The sequence below is a fragment of the Lytechinus variegatus genome, chromosome 18, assembly GCF_018143015.1.
Source record: "Lytechinus variegatus isolate NC3 chromosome 18, Lvar_3.0, whole genome shotgun sequence".
In the NCBI taxonomy this organism is placed as follows: Eukaryota; Metazoa; Echinodermata; class Echinoidea; order Temnopleuroida; family Toxopneustidae; genus Lytechinus; species Lytechinus variegatus.
The window spans coordinates 16433213-16451899 of record NC_054757.1 but is presented as its reverse complement, the minus strand read 5'-3'; the positions used below and the strand labels follow the sequence as shown (position 1 = coordinate 16451899).

The 18687-nt window shown below is 36.5% G+C and overlaps 1 pseudogene; it reads right to left on the bottom strand.

Moving 5' to 3' along the window:
- Positions 1-1261: 1261 nt before the first annotated feature.
- Positions 1262-14352, bottom strand: LOC121431896 (annotated as a pseudogene).
- Positions 14353-18687: the final 4335 nt, after the last annotated feature.

The following is an 18687-nucleotide window of genomic DNA, read 5'->3' as shown; positions in this document are numbered from 1 at the left end:
TTATCATAATTTAATCACAAATAAAATAGATCAAAATAATAATGATCTATCATTGTTAAAGCTTAAGATCTCCTCTTTCATCCTCATACACGCATAAGTGCATGGACAAAAACAATTTGAAGAGGGGACACAAGAAGTCATTTGGCGGGTTGTATCTGGGTTTCAAAAGGAAAACCACATTTTTAAAACTTTCAATCTGCTCTTTGATTTTATACCTCAATTACAGAAAATGGTCAAGAAATAACAAAGTTCTGGTTATTTCAAATAAGGCTTGAATTTCATTCATTTCATATAATGAAGAGGTATAGAGGTTTTATAAGGTAGCGTTCAGACTCACTCGACACTCCGATTTGTTGACAATAGTCTGCACCATCCCGAGTTTTCAAATTAGCGCGCTATTTCTGATCCGGCAAATTATCTCGATCTGAACAATCTCGAGATTATTTGCAATGGAGATGCAATTATCGCGCTAGTTCGTAGGATTAATCTCGAGATTGCAATCCCAGTCAACGTGGGTTTTGCAAAATAGCGCGCTATTTTACGAATTATCTCGCTAATTCGTGGTGCAGACGCACTCGGGATTATTTATCCACGGCGTCAGACCATAATGCATCCATGCCTCGCTCGAGCAGGAATCGCTCTTCTTGCGATGGTGGAGACGGGGTTTCTTGAATCTCGAGATTAATCGCGAAGAGGGCCAATCGGGCTAAAGTCTCGAGATTGAGCAAACTCGGGATGGTGCAGCACCGCCTTTAACAGTAATAGTGCAATAGCTTCTGTGGGAAACCGGTGAAAACACGTTTATTTGATTTGAATTATGGAAATATATTGTTTCAAGGGGACAGAACTTTTTTACTTCTTGACAATTTTCTGTATCAAATAAAAGAGCAGATATTATTTTTTTAGGCATGTGATTTTCTCTTTGAAATTCAGATCCCCCCCCCCCGCCAAATTAGTTTTGGTATCCTTTCTTCAAATTGTTTTTGCTCACTCATGCGTTTATGAGGAATAATCTTCAGATGAAAGAGGAGATCCTAACTAAGCTTTATATTGGTAGGTCATTTGTCTATTGTATTTATGATTCAGATATGATAAATCATCGCTAAATCTCGGTTTCATTTTTTTGTGTGTAACGCGATATATATATATATGTATATACGCGTACATATAGATATATATATATATATATATATATATATATATGTGTGTGTGTGTGTGTGTGTGTGTGTGTGTGTGTATGCGTTCGGGTGTGTGGGTGTACGTAAAGGTGTATGTATGGTTTGAGTGTGTAATGTGGGTGGGGTTTGTGTGTGTGTGTATAAAGATAGAGTCACAAACAAAAATAAAAACATGTTTCATCTGAAATAACCCTTCCCATAAGAGGGCAGCATATCGGAATTGAAATATTTCTGATATATTTCTCGAACGACGCACACCAATAATGGGATCCGGCAAAATCAACGGTGCACATTAATTTTTTTTTATTTGGGCATGGAATGCTACTGGATCTTTCAAGTCTCATGGAAAAGCAGTAATTTGTCAATGCTGGATTTAATGGGAACTTAATTATTTTCCAAAGAAACCCTGTGAGCACTGCGACTGCAACCAAGTTCGCATGTAGTCTGGTTTTGAACCCATGCATGTAGCGCGAAAAATGCTGAGCCCCCTTTTCATATTTTTAGTTTTTGAAGGATATTGGATGAACAACAAAATGATAAAGGTTTAGATGGTGTCATTATCAAGAATCTTGATTCTACCCGTCGTTAACATAGGCGCATGGCCCTGAATAGCAAGGTGCTGCAGGTGCTGAAGCACTCCCAAGATTTTCCTGGGGGTGCTGCGTGTATTATTCTTCAAAGGCAGCCCTCTTTTTTGTATGTCAAATTTCTCATGACAAATGACTTTCATGTTGTAGTGAAACCCTTTTTTTCTTGTCAAATTTACATCAGCTCCCCTTTTAAAAAAATTAATGGAAAAAAATCGTTCCCAGGGCACTGCATGGGCGACAATCCAGATAAGGGGGCACGCCCAAAACACATGGGTGGGAAGATTAACGCCCGTGCACCCGCCCCCCCCCCCAAAAAAAAAAAAAAAAAAAAAAAAATCTAATCAATTTGTAGATTAGAAATCAGTTATGTCGGGAGGAGAGACCCACGGGTCAGTGACATTTCGCTTTTAACCTTCCAGGCACGTCTCGCCAAAACAACTAATGAAGATAAATTAATAATAATGGCAATCATCATAAATCAATGGAAATCCTTCCAATATAATGTTTTATATTTATCCTTGCAGTCGTGTTTTGTGTTTCTTTCGTAGATGTGCAACAAACTCCGGTTCACTCATTCCGAGTCTTTTGCACGTCATGTTGTGTTCTTTCTCTTTCCTTATCACGTACTCTTTTAACCCGATCGGTCCTGACCAATAAGATATATCCCGGATCTTAGTCCCACTCATACATTCTGCTTCATACCTCTGAGTTAGAGCATTCAACTCTGCAATTTCCCTTGCCATGCGCTCACGGCCATACGCCTCAACTTTCTTCCATAACGTCCGATTGAAATGGTCATACAGTTTGAAATCGCCAGCATTCCATTCGTTCAGACGGTCCGTCAACGCGTCCGCTTTTGTCGAATTTGTTTGCGAAGTTTTCGCGCCTTTTTCTTTCCCAAGGGGTACCCGGATTTTACTGTTGAGATGAACGATCGTCCGCAGATCCCAACACATAAGATCCTTGAGGAGAATCACCGACTCTTGGAAGTACTCCGTCAGAAGAACAAGATCCATTTTCTCGTCAAGAAATTTGATATAATTATCCACTTTGATGGGGTTGTACATGTCTTTCTTATTTAAGCCCAGGTCGTAGAGTTCGGGATCCTTTCCACTGAATCGCCCTTTCTTGTTGAGGTCGTACTTCTCGAAATACAATTTGGGATTTCGCGAAAACTCGTCGAGCTCTACTTTGTACTGGCGCTTCATGACACGGTAAGAGTACTGGCTGGAAAAGTGGCTGGCTGCTTCACGGATTAAGGTGACGAACTTGGTGTCCGCAGGCATCACTTTCTTGAAATCTATCAAGCAAATGTGAACAGGGGAGAAAGGATGAAAGGTTAAAGAATAAGGGATTAAGGTCAATGTCTTTACAGTGGATAGCGTTAATGAACACCCGGTTCTTACCGAATTGTTTCAAAACATGCCATCGATTCCCGGGGGGGGGGGGCCACTTCCATTCACGAGTGGATACCAAGGGGTCTCGAAAAGCACCTTAAAACACGTAATATCCATATTCTGAAAATGAACCCCTTAACAAGTATTGGCGTGTGAAACCCTACCCTTAACAAGTATTGGAAACAAAACGAGACTCTTGGCAAATATTCCCTGAAATGAACCCCTAAACAAGTACACGAATGTTTTATTGTTACGGTACCTTCGGTCGTCGGCTTTACCTTATTTGGTTTAGTACGACCCCACTTCTACACCTCGCGCAAATCGGACTCTAAACACGAAGTGTTGGGGCAAAAATGATCCTTCATTTATAAAACATTTTAATTTTGTTTTATCATCCCCGCAAATTAGACCCTAATCACGTAATTTTCCTAGCGAAATAGATACCCTTTTTTTCATTATTTTTGTGTTTTTGACACCCTTATCACGTTACGTACGTAACGTGCCCTATCGTGAAAAAGACATCCTTTTTACGTGTTTTTTTGGTTGCGCATGGTATCCACTCGTCAATGTAAGTGGCCCCTCCGGGATTCGATTAATTCGAACTTATAGAAGCTTAAAAGTGCTACCCAGAAGTTGAGATAACTTTTTGGGGGAAGTTGATGTCTTACTAGCGACAGATCAGATGACGAGATTTTGGATCTCCCATTGACTTCCTTTATGAAATATGTTAGGATGGCATGATGCTTGTCAACTTGCTGTGTATGGTGAAGGAAAATTAGTCGCAATGATAGACTTCAACGAGCTCGTTATCAGTTCATCTCCAAACAATGTCGACATGACGAGCTCTAAGATGTTGTCATCTTCTCGTCCCGGGTTCTCGTCACTTCTAAAGAATAGAGACATGTTGGTGGGATCTGTAATCTGATCATCTCGTGTAAAGATCTAATTCACAGGATGCTGACGTCACGAGACAATATACATCATGTCTGAGGGGCACTTGTAACTACTTCCATACATGACAAATCACGAGGAGACAGCGAATTGGACTTATCTTCCTTTATGTTTTATATGTCATGGCCTGCATCACATTCATTTATCAGTGGTGTCACTGGAAAGCATTAAATTCGAACCCCAACATTACCTGACGCCGAGCCTAGAACTCCAATGACACCCCCTTCAAACTTTGAAGTCTCTTTATGGGCGTTCGTGAGATGAAAACGCTGAGGGGATGTATCCCCCCCCCCCCCCACGGTCCCAAACGTTTGTCTTGTGCACCCCCTTAGAGTGGTACTGCGGGTACGTGCCCCGCATATACGCCACCGTATTTCCAAGATTTCAGTTAAATTATAACAACTGAAGATGACCATTTTTGTCAGTTACTCTGGTTCCCGGATTGCATAGAAAAAAAAGTGTGATTCAAGCTAAAGAATATATGACTCAACTCAAGAGCATCCCAAAAGATTGTCATCTTCCCAAATCCCATATAATTTAAAGAACCAGGTGAGCCTACTGTACCTTCGTAAAAGAATCGTGCATGGTTCGCCAGAATGTTGTATTGTTTTCCCGGGGGGCGGTTTCAGGACTCCCGATGGTTTGAATTTCTCTACTCCATCGATGTAATAATCCCGCACCGGTAGCATGAAGTTCAGATCCTTCTCATCCCCAAAACGATAGAAGATATTCTGAAGGGTGGAACTTGCCGTCTTGTGTACTTTGATGTACACGATGTCACTGGCAGGCGTGCACGTGGACCCATAATGTTGTGACGTCACGGATTCTGAGACACGTTTCGGCGCCATTTCGGGAAGGTCATTTTGGTTGTCGATGTTGGCATCAGAATGCCTATCTAGTGCTAGTGGTTTGATGCTGCGTGATATAAAACAATGTGAATTAAAATGACTTTATATACCACGTATCAAAAAAAATATTTACTGGTGTATAGGCTACATTTGGTAAGCATAAACATGATGATGCAGATATTGCTGCCATGCAGCTCAGTGTACAGGCGTATTCTAAAGTCATTCTTTATCTCCGGGTAGCCAAATGTGGCACAAAATCTATGTCCATTATTGTCGATGCCTTAGTTCGAGCACTGTTGGTTCTCAAAATATCAACAACTTTCTGGGAACGATAAAATCGATTATTTCTATTCTCCATCAAAAGCATGGGAAATTGGTTGATAGCGACCGTGTTTCATAAACATGAACAAAAGATATCTATAGCGACACCGTACATTTGCCGTACCAGGGGCCCGAAATACAAAGCTTAACAATCATGGCAATAATGTCGTAGAACATGTTTCTACGATTGATTACATTGACTAGTGTCAATCATTCAAACATTTATCGCTAACCTTTTGTGTTACGGGTCGTGGGTTCGAATCCCAGCCATGGCGTAATTTCCTTCAGCAAGAAACTGATCCACAATGTGCTGCACTCAACCCAGGTGAGGTAAATGGGTACCGGTAGGAAGTAATTCCTTAAAAAGCTGTGTGCGCTGTGAACGCCTGGCTTAGCCGGGTAATATAGGAGCGCCTTGAGCACCTAACAAGGTGGATTATGTGCGCAATATGAATACCCTTCATTATTATTATTATATGCATGCGTTCAGGGTAGCGGATGATTTTATGCCTAGTTCACACACTGCAAATACTCCGGTGTTGATTTAACACCAGCCCGGAATCTATATGTCCACACTAGAAAATTATTGAAAGAACACCAGTTCGAATCAAACCGATGCTGTTTTAATACTAATTGGTGTGGTATAAACACCTATCTGGTGTTAGACAAAAACGAAACTGGTGTGGACATATAGATTTCGGGCTGGTGTTAAATCAACACTAGAGTTTTTGCAGTGCAGGCAGCAATGCCAATTACACAGTATGAATTGACGCTTCTGATCTTCCTATACAAATTTGATTCAAAGGAATCAATAAGCATTTCATGGAAGGAATTGATCCGACAAGTCCTGTTTTATCCGACAGTTATATTAAAGGTGCTTCTAAGCCAATCAGAATCAAAGAAAAGTTGTCGGATCTGACAACTTGTCGGATGAAAATGTTTATGAAACTCTCCCAGGGTAATGAATTATTCCATACTTGAAATGTTGTGTGAGAGGGGGAAAAATAACAGAATGGTGACGGTTTGAAAGGAATCAAACAAGCAATAAGAAATTCATGGCCGTTTTAAATTGAGATCCATATAAGAGTCCACAGCAAAAAGTTTGGTGTTAACCGGTGAACATAGAGGACCACACCAGTTATTTTACTCCGGTGTTAAATTTACAATGTTATAGTTTAACACCTATAATTATTGTTATTCCAACATCTTTGGTCGTTACATTTACACTCTTTGGTGTTATGTTCAATCTCTAGGGTTTAATAATAATACCTCGGGGTGTGGTCCTCTACAGACATCAAGTGGTGTCAGTTTTAACACCACAGTTTTTTTTATTTACAATGGGCTAACTTTTCCATATACATGATATAGGCAGTAATCTAAATATAACCAAGGCAGCTTGTCGGTTTTTTTTGTCCTCATGAAAGATTTTGATTGACAAAAAACGATATAAATTATAAGAGTAGTCCTTGCCGTGCATTACTATGACATCGACAATACGACCAATTTGAAGTCACCATGTCATGTGTATTTTTACAACTTTAAGAATTCACAAGTTTCCTTTTGTTTGTCCGACACTGATCAACTAGCTGTCACTTATCTACTTGCCTGATTTTTCATGTTCCTCTAAAAACCTTTGTTTATTAATGCTATAATTCTACGAAGTTTGCTTACTAGTTTGGGCTCTTTTCACTCTTGTAGGACTCAATAGAAGCAGCGATGCCGACGTCGTGTCGTATCGTTTCCCTCGAAGATTGACCTTCGGTATCCGTCTTTAGAAGTACCAATAGGTAAACGGCGGCAACGACGAGCAGGGCGATGATTATCTTCCTATACATCGACATTCTGACGTCGCACGGTGGTCACTGACCTTGAAATATCGAATCAATTAAGAGGTGATAAAACGACGATAGCAGGAAATGAAGCTGATTATAACAAAAAAAAATTGATGAATCCTTTATAAAGTTCTATCCGTCGAAATCTCCTATAGGGCGATTCCACACTAGAACTTCAAAAATGTCATAAATTTCAACATGCTTTCAATAAGTCATAAGTAGTGTAATATTTTACTATGATACCTAAATTTTATGAAAATTATGAGTTTTAACCAAAAGTGAAGACAGATATAGTTTTTTTGGGGAGAACAATGGAATTTTAAATTTTCAATAATTTTGCTCATTGAATAGTCAAGTACAAATTCCACCTGAAACAATTATTTGCAAAGCAAGAGAAGATTGAAAATATTGCAGGTCAATAGAATAATATATCATTGATGGTTCCAAATAATATCTACAACATTTTCATGATCCATAATAGGGGCAGCCCTGATTTTTCCGAACCTATTTTTGGCAATGTCCCGTACGACACATGACAATGCAAAAGTTTTTCCTACAATTTTATTTTTGATGATGCAATTTCATAAAATGAGTTTCTCTTTAATTGACCCATGGGTGATCAATTTATCCCATAAGGATCTAATTACTGCCCTTCATTTTTCAATTATTGTCCTATTAAAAAATGTCCCGTACGACACACGCTGTGTCGTACGGGACATGTCCCGTACGACACACAATATAATAATGCATTTAATTGCAGGATTTGAATTCAGAAACCATAAATAGTAGGCATATTTAAATTCATTTAATTGATTTAACATTAAGTGAACTGAAAAAGTACTTTGTTTATCTCCACAGAACATGAAATAGGTGATTCTAAACATTTTAATTGATTTCATGTAGGCTTATTCTTTTGTGAATCCCTTCAGCTAAACTGGTGATTTTCACTGATCAGAGCAGGTTAATTTCTTTTCATTGAGCATGAAAAGAAAACTTTTATAATTATTTCAACCTAGCCGGGAAGATGACTCCCTCTTGCATGCTAATGTGGAATTATTATAAGATGTAAAAAAAAATACATATCAATCATCATGATCATCTATTTGGACTTCCCTTGATGATCACTATTTTTTATATACAGTATTGAAACTCCTTACTTTTTTCAAGTTGTAAAAAAAATCTGGAAAATAAGACAAACCATATGGTTTCATGAAATGCAGATGGGTTTGAAAAAGTAGAACCGCATTTCTTTAGAAAAGAAAATTGTGACCAAAAAAGCAAAAAAAGTGACAGTTGTGACATATATCATGAAGATATACATTTTATATAAAAAATCATAACATCATCATTTTAGCCCCATAATTTATACAAAGTTTCATTCATTTATTGTTTAAATAATGTTTGGATATCATCAATTAGTTCCCTAAAATATAACTTCACACGAAACCTGAAGTTTTTCAGCTCGTAAAAATGCTGTGAACACTTGTTCATTTCCCATCATGAAAAAAATTATAACATATTGCTCCCAATTGTATATATTGAGGTTACTTAATTGTATTGTCCTGAATGACTGCTTATTAAAAGATTATTCATAAATAAGCAAGAATTTAGGGGTAATGCTCCTTCTGATTGATAAAAAGTTCATGTTTATTTATTCAGGCTGCCCAGTACAACACACAAGTGCCTGTACAACACACAAGTGTCCCGTACGACACACATGTGTCCCGTACGACACAGAAGTGTCCTGTACGACACACAATTGTCCCGTACGACACATTATTTTGTTTATGATATATTGACAGAAATATTCACCTAATAGCGGTTTCTAACCTAATGAATGTCTTAGTTTGATGGGATTATCATTATCATCAACCAAATAATGTGATTGAAGAAGTCAAAGTGACATAAAGTAAGAAAGTTTGGCTTCAATTTAGAGATGTCCCGTACGACACATTTTGAATGTCCCGTACGCCACAATGTTCTCGAAAATTATAATTTGCTTTATTTATTCATGAATGTTTATTTTGCTTTCTTTTATAAATGTGTTTGTTCTTGGGTAATTGAGTGTCAATTTGAGTTCAGTTTCTATGAAATTTATCTGCCCAACTCACAGACTTTTGAGTACAAACTTGAGGTTTCTAAAAAAGCCACTTTTTCTGCGTCCGTACGACACATTACTATTTTTAATCTGTATTATACAGGATGTGAATTCAAGTCATGTTAAGTCTTGGTTTTTCTTACACTCTGGTAGTAGTTGATGACCACCTATAGTTACTGGAATATTTTTTGTTTTTTCTTGTCAAAAACTGTCAAATGTTCTCTAAATGTCCCGTACGACACGTATGGAATCACCCTATATTGACAATAGTGAATAAAATGAGGGTTCAGTTGTACAACTCGAGCTGTACACAAAACTCATATATCCTCCTTAATCTCTGAATATGTTGCTTATTTTCTAAATTCAACACATTATGTTACAGTTCGAAATGTTTTGATACTTTAAATCCATCTATTTTTTCATAGAAACATTTTTGGAAAATGTCCGCTCTAATATACTCACAATTTTTGGTTTAGAGTATACCCTATTATATAGACAGACGTTATACTACCGCTATATACAAAACAATTATTCATACTAATCTTGATTAATGCGTCATAAAACACAATAAACAACTAACCCAATCTACATTCTCGAAAAAGCTCAATAAAAATTATTTACCGACCGTCGTCACAATTTCTATCGATTTTTCTATCTTAAAGATAAAGAAAAACGTGGTAATTTAGATATTTAGATTAAAAAAATTATTTGCTCCCGAACGTTTAAGCTAAAAAAAAAAAAAAGCGGTAACAAACACGCCCTTAGTCAGACATGTCAGAGGCGGCGATCCTGGGGCAGGGAACATAGTGCCCCATGCAACTTCTCGAAGCACTACAAAAAGTTTCTACCCAAAATAAAAAGCTTCCTTACAAACGTGTTCAGTGCCAATTTCATAATTCTGAGAGAGGAGACCGTTTTATGAGTTATTAAAGGGATGCTCCAGGCTGTAGATATTTATATCTCAATAATAGAGTAAAATTTACCAAGCAAAATGCTGAAAATTTGATCAAAATCGGATAGCGAATAAGCACGATGCATGTCTTGCCCCGGAGTAGCGAATCGCGGCGGGGACGGATTTTGCAACATAGCAATATCTATCGAAAATGCCCGTCATATCACATTGAACAACGAGAGGTCTTTGTCGAAAATTGGTGATCCGGGACGGCTGATCGTTGCAAGATTCTGAGCAGATGAAAAATTGTAAAAATCTCGTTTGTCCTGAGTCCAGGACGAAACTGCTATTTTGATTCAACGATTTTCGACAAAAGCTACTTTGTCATTGTCATGAACCCGTCATGAAGGGGTTTTTATAACAATAGATTTGCTATGTTGTCGAATCCGTCCCCGTCGCGATTGCGAAACCCCATATTCTTTATCAAGGGCCATCTACTACCGACATCCTCGTAATCAATGTTTTTTTGGAGTGGAGCTTTGTTCTGACACTTTTTCAATAGTGACATCTGCTGTTTCCTATACAGTGCTTAACAAAGAATATTACACCTAGAATCGATTACATTGTTCTCAATTTGAACATGAATAAATTTAGATACATAAAACACATGCTATGAGACAAACCACAAAGTATGTATAAATACAGTCATGTATATAAATTTAAACGGCGATTATTATGAACGCAAAATCCATTTTGATGTTATTTTCTCTCCTATTTTTTTTTCAATTCAATTCAATTCATATCTTTCCATATTCTTTGTCCATCCAAACCGATGCTACAAAAATATACTTAAAGGATATTATAGAAGGAATTATGAGGCTTTTTAAAATCTATTTTAAAAAAATTGTTGGTGCATTGATTGCAATCAAGGATTCAGATTATACTCTGAACAATATAATTAATTATGCATCCCAGTTTTCAAGGAAGCATACACGCGTACCCAAGATATAGAAAAATCAATATCAATCTTTTTAGCTGATAACGTTTGAGACAAAGTTTGCCCCCCCCCCCCCCCCCCCTCTCTCTCTCTCCCTCTACTCCCCTCTCTCTCTTCCTATCCCCTCCCCCCTTTTAGGCTTGGGCATTTTTTTTCAATTTTAAAAGTTTTACACGGGTATCTTCAATTCTTAGTGGTTAGGGTGCACTCTTAAAAAATGTCGGGCAACATACTGTCCACAAAACAATTGGTTCAAACTTTATCAAATTCTGTGTAGTTTTGAACCAATAATGTGTGCTTTGGGTGAAAAATACACAGTATTGGTTGAAAACTATCGAGAGTTGAAATTTTTTCAACCAATTGTTTTGTGGACAGTAAAAACACTAAATAATGAAAAAAGGGTATCGCTTGAAAAGCTACATGTATAGGGTCAAATTTGCAAGGGTATAAAAAGTACACTAAAAAGTTTTTATAAAGGATGTACTACATAACAATTAAGATATCGCTGTACTTGTTTCGAGGTTGAATACAGAGAATACTTGCCAAGGGTGTCGTTTTGTTTCCAATTAATACTTGTTAAGAGTAGGGTTTCACCGCCAATACTTCTTAAGTGGTCCATTAATTTTCAGAATACATGTACTGAAAATACTTCTTTCGGGTGCTTTTCGAGACCCCAAGGTCGCGCGTGGTATCCACTCCCAGGGGGGTATCCACTTGTCAATGGAAGTGCCCCCCAACCGCCGTACTATAATCGGTTGGCCAATTAAGAGTTGGCAACTGCCATGTTATATAGTTTATACACTCTTAATTTTCAATTCTCATTTCTTTTGTATTTATAATACCTGGATAGAAAGAAATAAAGTGATATTCAAAAGGGTGGTAAAATAAACAGGGGCCCGTTGCAGAAAGAGTTGCAATCAATCGCAACTATAAAAATCATGCGCAACTCTAAAAATCATGTGCAACTTGATTTTCAACCAATCAACAGCGCGCATTTTGGACTTGCGATTGATTTTTGGCTTGCGTTTAAACGAAACTCTTTCTGCAACGTGCCCCAGGGCACAACCCATGCGCTTGGTTTGCTTTTAAGCAAACTCCCATCATTTGTTGTTAAGAGGTCATACACACAATGAAAAGTGTGTAAAATTGTGGCGTGTAACGTCGGTAACCGTGAAAATGCACTTAAGTTTCATTTTCAATAAAATTGAGCATGGTTGTTTACTGTAAGTTTAATATAGAAAACGGCGTTGCATAAATTTTAAACATTTTTTACTGTGTGGTTCCTTAATTGTTATCATCATGAACTTGCTTGACAAAATTATGGTTCATTGTGGATATGATGCTAGACGGTACATTATCAGGGGATGATTACACGGGTCACCCCCCCCCCCCCCGAAATAGGCCAATAATTGGGGGTATATACTCCCCGATCCCCGATGGGTAAGCTAACATGATATTGTTAGATCTCGCTATTTCAAAATTAAGCAAGCAACAAGTAAACGTTAACGTAATTAATTCACACTATACAGTATAATTAAGTCAAGATATTTTAATCAGTAATGTTGGTTTAAAACGCATATACCCAGAGCCGACCTTCGGACTTCGCTTTATACACCTATACGGTGTGTATAAAGCCATGGACTTGCTAGTAGGTTCATGATAAAACGAAGACCGGAAAGGTGTAGCATCAGTTTTCTTAAATTTTGTTCATTTATTCATTTATTCAGTTTATTTAAAAACAGGGTAGTCCTTTCAGAACCCAAAGGCATGCTTTACAAAAGAGCTCTGTAGACATAGAAAGATTTACAAAATAAATGAAATACAATCAATATGAAGTAAAATTTAGTACACAATCAAAATTACATGACATCTCAATGCTATCACATTAAATGAAGCAAAACTAAACTTAAAAACATAGATTAAAATCAAAAGACGGTTTAAAAGACGAAGAAAATCATAGAAATAAAAGAAATTGCTTCAAAAACAGGTGACTAAAATTAAACTAAGTAAAATTAATAAATAAGTTATAGAACTGACAATTCAAAAGACAATGAAAATTATTAATACAAAATGGCATAAAGCAGATAGCATAATAAAAATGGGAAATGAAACAAAAAAATACACAAAAGTATCACAAATACATTAAAAAGGGGGGGGGGGCGTCACGATAACATCAGATCAAAAACAAAATGAATTAACCTCATGCCAAAAGACATTATAGATAGGGCCAGTGTTAAAACAATAAAGAGAGTGGCCTGATTTGATCTTTAAACATTTGGAGTGAAGTTGCCGTGCGTCTTTGAGTCTTTAGATTATTGGAGCGATGTAAGAAAAATATCGCTTTTTAAATTCTGTCCTAGGTTTCGGAATAGATAAAGGATTTAAGGTGGAATAAGGAGTAACATAAAAGAGTGGTCGTTTACAGGCAAAACATTATAAATAATGTGGGGCTATTAAGCTTATTGAGTATTTTGAATACGAAAATAGAGTAGTGGTAGTTGATCCGAGTTTCTATACTTTGCCATTGAAGGTAACGTTAATTGTTTAAAAGGATATCCTTTGTGGTACGATAGTCTGCATTGAGGAAAAATCTTGCACATCTGTTTTGCGTCCTCTGTAATTTCAAGGAGCTCCTTGGTTGATTCAATTAATCCTTCTAATGCATTCAATAGCCCGGGTGATTTTACTTGACTCCGGGAAGAGTAAATTTTATAAATCTCTCTTTAATACCGATGAATATTTCCCTCTGAATATGTGTTTCCAGTCTTCGGTCTTCAAACTTCCGTCTCCGTTTTGTGAACACCCCACGAATTTATGATTTTGTGAGTGGGAGAATGTTGAAAAAAAATTTAAAAACGAAAAATATTTCTGGTTGTTATATAGCAAGACGGCAATAAACATCTAAATTGACGGATTTGCAAAATCATTAACAACCAACTGACCAACTTAGCTGTGCGGCTATGATAGAAATCCGTGAACGTTTTTTTTTTCTTACCTTAATCAGTCATGTAGACACCTCAATAAAAAAGAAGAGTTCCGCAGGAATTGCAGTTCTTCCAATTAATCTTATATATTGTCACAACTCCCAACCATACGTTGACGAATCATTGCAAAATATCGACATCCTTGCCAGCGAAGACTCAAGTTTAAAGTGACGAACGACGATATACACCAGTTTCTGCCATTGCATGTATACCAGCCATTATGCCAGCATTCTTACCATTTTATCGATTTGCACAATGTAGGCCTATACAGTGCGTATCAAAAAAAGGTTTATACTTCGAAATAATCCCGTTATTATAGTTGTTATATGCTGAAGCTTTTCCCACATTTAAACATTGATATCGATCTATTAAGGCAAATGACGATAACTAAAACTATCGAAAAATCTTTCCGCTTGAGTAAGCACCACTTACTTTTGAAAATTTCGTAAAAAATGATTTGCGCAGAACTTCATATGACAAAAAGTAGACTTTAATCATGAAGAACACATTGACTTTAGCTAGGAAGATTGATTTGAAGATAGTTTTACCTTTTTAACTTGTAGAGCGTCATTGCACCGCCCCCCTAGAGATATCTAAAAATAAACTTGTTTATAATCAGTTACTTACATGTATGTCCTCAGATCCAGCTGGCACAAAAAAGTAAAGGTTGTGCTTACCTAACATGTTAATTCAGGTGACAAAGTTGTTTTAAAATGTTTAAATGTATCTGTTTTATTTCAATTGGCTAAAATACAAGAGGGATGTTTATGATAATTTGTTCCGCACGGTCAATTAATCAGTTTTGCCTTTTTTCCTGGACACAGCTTCTGCTCAAACCGATTTCTGCGAGCTTTACAAAAATGGACAGTGCTCACTTTAAAAGTGTAACATTCTGTCAAAATGTTTACTTTCATTTGATAGACGAGACCCAAAACCCAAGGATATCACGTGAAAAACTTATCCCCATATAGAACTACTGCATATTTTTCAATTCCCGGGACTTTTTCAGAGTGTAATTTTTTTTATTGATACGCGCTGTATAATCATTGATCATGTTACGTAACTTACAAAAGATTGTGTCGGATCAAAGAGATCGGATATAGATTGAACAGTTTGCCAAGGCGAAGCTTTGCTGCCATTCAAGCACCGGTTACTTCCTAGTCTAGATCTGGACGTAAGTATTTCTTTTTTGTAAAATCCTACATCAGTCCTCCCTTTTCACCTAAGTAAAAGAGGGTGGACTGATGTAGGGTTTAAGAAACAAATAACTGCTAACGTCCAGATCTATAGTTACTTCCCTGCAGACGCTGTTTATCTCTAGAATTACACGCGCCACATGTTATTCTGTCAGAAATTAGATTTAGTGCAGTTATTAGACTAGCCATTTTATGTTGTTCCTGTGCTAGAGCCGTCAAAATGTTGTTTTGTTCTTCAGTAAATTTGCTTGTTTTTTTGCCGTATAAATCAGAATGAAATCTTTTTTTTTTCTTGTTAATGATTCATATCATATAGATTTAACATCTATACATCGGTCTCGACAGTGGTTATCAAAACTAAAGTCTGTTGGCGAATACTTCCCATTATAGCTGATTATTATCATCTTTCACTTACTCGTACAGCTTTTTCACATAAAACAATTATTGTCCCAGGTTTATTAATTTGGAATGATCTACTAACCGACTTTAAAGATTTCAATTCTATATATACATGTACTTTTAAACGTAAATTGAAAACTCATATTTTAAACAAATATCTAAATACCTCGGCTCCCTAGTGTTCCTCTTAACTATTTTCAGTCAACCTCCCTCTGTTTTCTGGGGGGGTTCACTCCTTCTTGTTTCGTTTTTTTTAGGAAATATTTTTTCTCTTTCTCTTTCTTTTCTTGTAACATATTGATATTAAAACAAGTTGACAACTACTTATAATTTTATTAATAGGGAAACTATAAATTACAAGCTTTGCTTTTTAATAGTTTGTCCTTCGTATCTTCATCTTATGGATATATCTGTCTCAAATCTGAACGTTCAATTGTATAACATTTGTCTTATTTATTATGAATAATGGTGATGTATTGTATTGTTTTATCATTAATGATTTACTGTCTTGATTTGATATTTATGAGATATGAAAATAAACCAAACTGAAACTGAAACTGAATTTTCCCCTCGCTCCCTATGCCTCCGGGGGGATAAATTGATGTATTGATGTAAACATAAGTGACAATTTTATTATTTTCAACCCCCCCCCCACGAGTTTTTTCTCTGTTTGGCCCCTAAACAAATTTTGTGTATTTGCTAACAACTTAGCTTATATGGACAAATCTGTATTCATGGGTATTGCATGCCCCCAGTGCAATTAGGATTAAAATACCACAAAGGAATACAATGTTAACACTGTAAATAAGTGTCATCCAAAATTCATCAGGTAATAATCTAAAAAGCCCCGGGAAAAAACATACCCTAAACACGTTTGGCTAGACTTAAAAGAAAAAGCTTTGGAACATAGCCTAAAGAGGTTTGACCCCGCGAGTGACCATTGACCAGTCTTTCAAAACCACTTTTTTTTCGAAAAATCGGTGTTTTCATCCTATACGAGTGCAAGCGCGGCTCGCGTCCAAAACTGAAAAAAAAACTCCCCTATAAACGCGTTTTTGTTTCGTCACGCATGTGTACAATATATTTGACTGCCCCCCCCCCCAGGAGTGACCTCTCCTAGCTTTCCCTCCACTTACTCATCAACTTTACTCCCCCTACACACACTGCCCCTCCTCTCCCCCGCTACCCCTCCTTCAACTTTCCTTCTCATACCTTCAATCACCCCTCCCCCCTCTCTCTCTAGAAATGGGGCGTTAGGGGGAAGTTCACCCTCGCGAAAACGTAATTTTAAAAATACCAGAAAAATAGTTTTAAAATGCTGAAGGTTTGAGTAAAATCCAAGAAATTTATTAGAATTTTATATTTTCTCTGTGACGTCATAGTTGCCCGTAAGTTACATGTTTTGTAATATAAAATGAATAAATTTCAAATTTTCAATGGTTAATGATGCCAAACATTTTTTTTTTCCGGAGTGGGTGTAAAGTGATTTGTCTGTTGATATTCTGAGGGCCAAAATAAACCATTCTCATGTTTAATGACATTTCATTGTTTGTTTTTTTACTATACACGATATAAAATCGGAAAGCTGCTTGCATATACGACGTCACAAATAAACAAAAATCTAGTGACTTTGTGACTTTTTAAATCTATTGTGTTTCCTCAAACCTTCAACAATATATTTTTACTATTTTCTGCTCATATATTTCTACAATGAATTTTTATCAGGGTGAGCTTTCCCTTTCAATTCCAAAGCCAGCGTCAGTCCCCCAATCCAAACATAATTGGGCATTTCAAGAAAGGCGATTTGCAATTAAACTACAAATTCGGGTTTGATTCCGGGATTTGATTGATTTGATTGATTCTCTAACACACCCTCTCTGTCTCACTCACTCACTTCCTCTCTCAGAAACACTATCATATCTGCTTCTATTAAAACAAATGAATTCATTATAATTGGAGATTTGAAAGTTCATCAATCTTAATCAACATTCAATTATGTGTGGACTTTTTTTTGTTCTTCTCTAAAAACAATTTTGATAGCAGGTATTATCAGGCATTTTCATGAAGTTTTAAGACTCAATTAGGCAGTTTGACACTAAAAAGTAGTACAAAGTATTATCAACTTTTAATGATTCAAGAAAGATTCCAAGTGCATAAAACATCACCATTTCTCATCATTCACATCAAAAGCAATATATATATATATATACATATATATATATATATATATAAACCAACAAAACATATGGCTAATTGTTTGCGACCGAACCAGATGATAACATGTAACAATAAGAGTATAAATCAATTTCTTACCATCATTTATACATCTGAAAAAGCCTGGTCATGACAAGCGGCACTACAATGGATTAATGAATAAGTTTTTTTTTTACTAAACTGAGTAAATCAGGTGAACATACTTCGGTGGCTTATAACAATAGTCGGTGAAAAATGACCATGGGTGTAGTCAAAGTGTACGGACCTCCTGCGTGAGAAAGTGAACAAACTGTTTGCAGAGCCACTGGCCCGTATTCTGAAGTCAGGTTTAACTTAGACCATGGTCTAACTCTATGCTAAAATTATGGGAGCTCTTTCCTGATTCATCCATGGTGAAGACAATCATTTATTTATATTTCCTAGACAATTATGAATGATTTGAAAGCCAAATGAGCTGAAATATGATATCCCTACTGTTAGTGATTTATGTAAAAATTGGCTATCCATAATTAAACCACAACTTTAAACCTTGGTTTAAGTTAAACCAGACTTCAGAATACGGGCCAATGCATATAATCAAGAATTAGAGCAAGATACTGCCAATTTAATATAAAACTACATGTTTATTTTTTCATAATGGCATTTTCTTTCTATTGCACAGGAATCTCCAACTGAAATAATGATAATAATAAAAGAACACATCACGACACCTTAACCTGTCCTTCATTTCAAATAAATCTTAGCATTGGTTTTCAAAATCTGGGCAGGTACTCGAACAGTGTGAAATGAA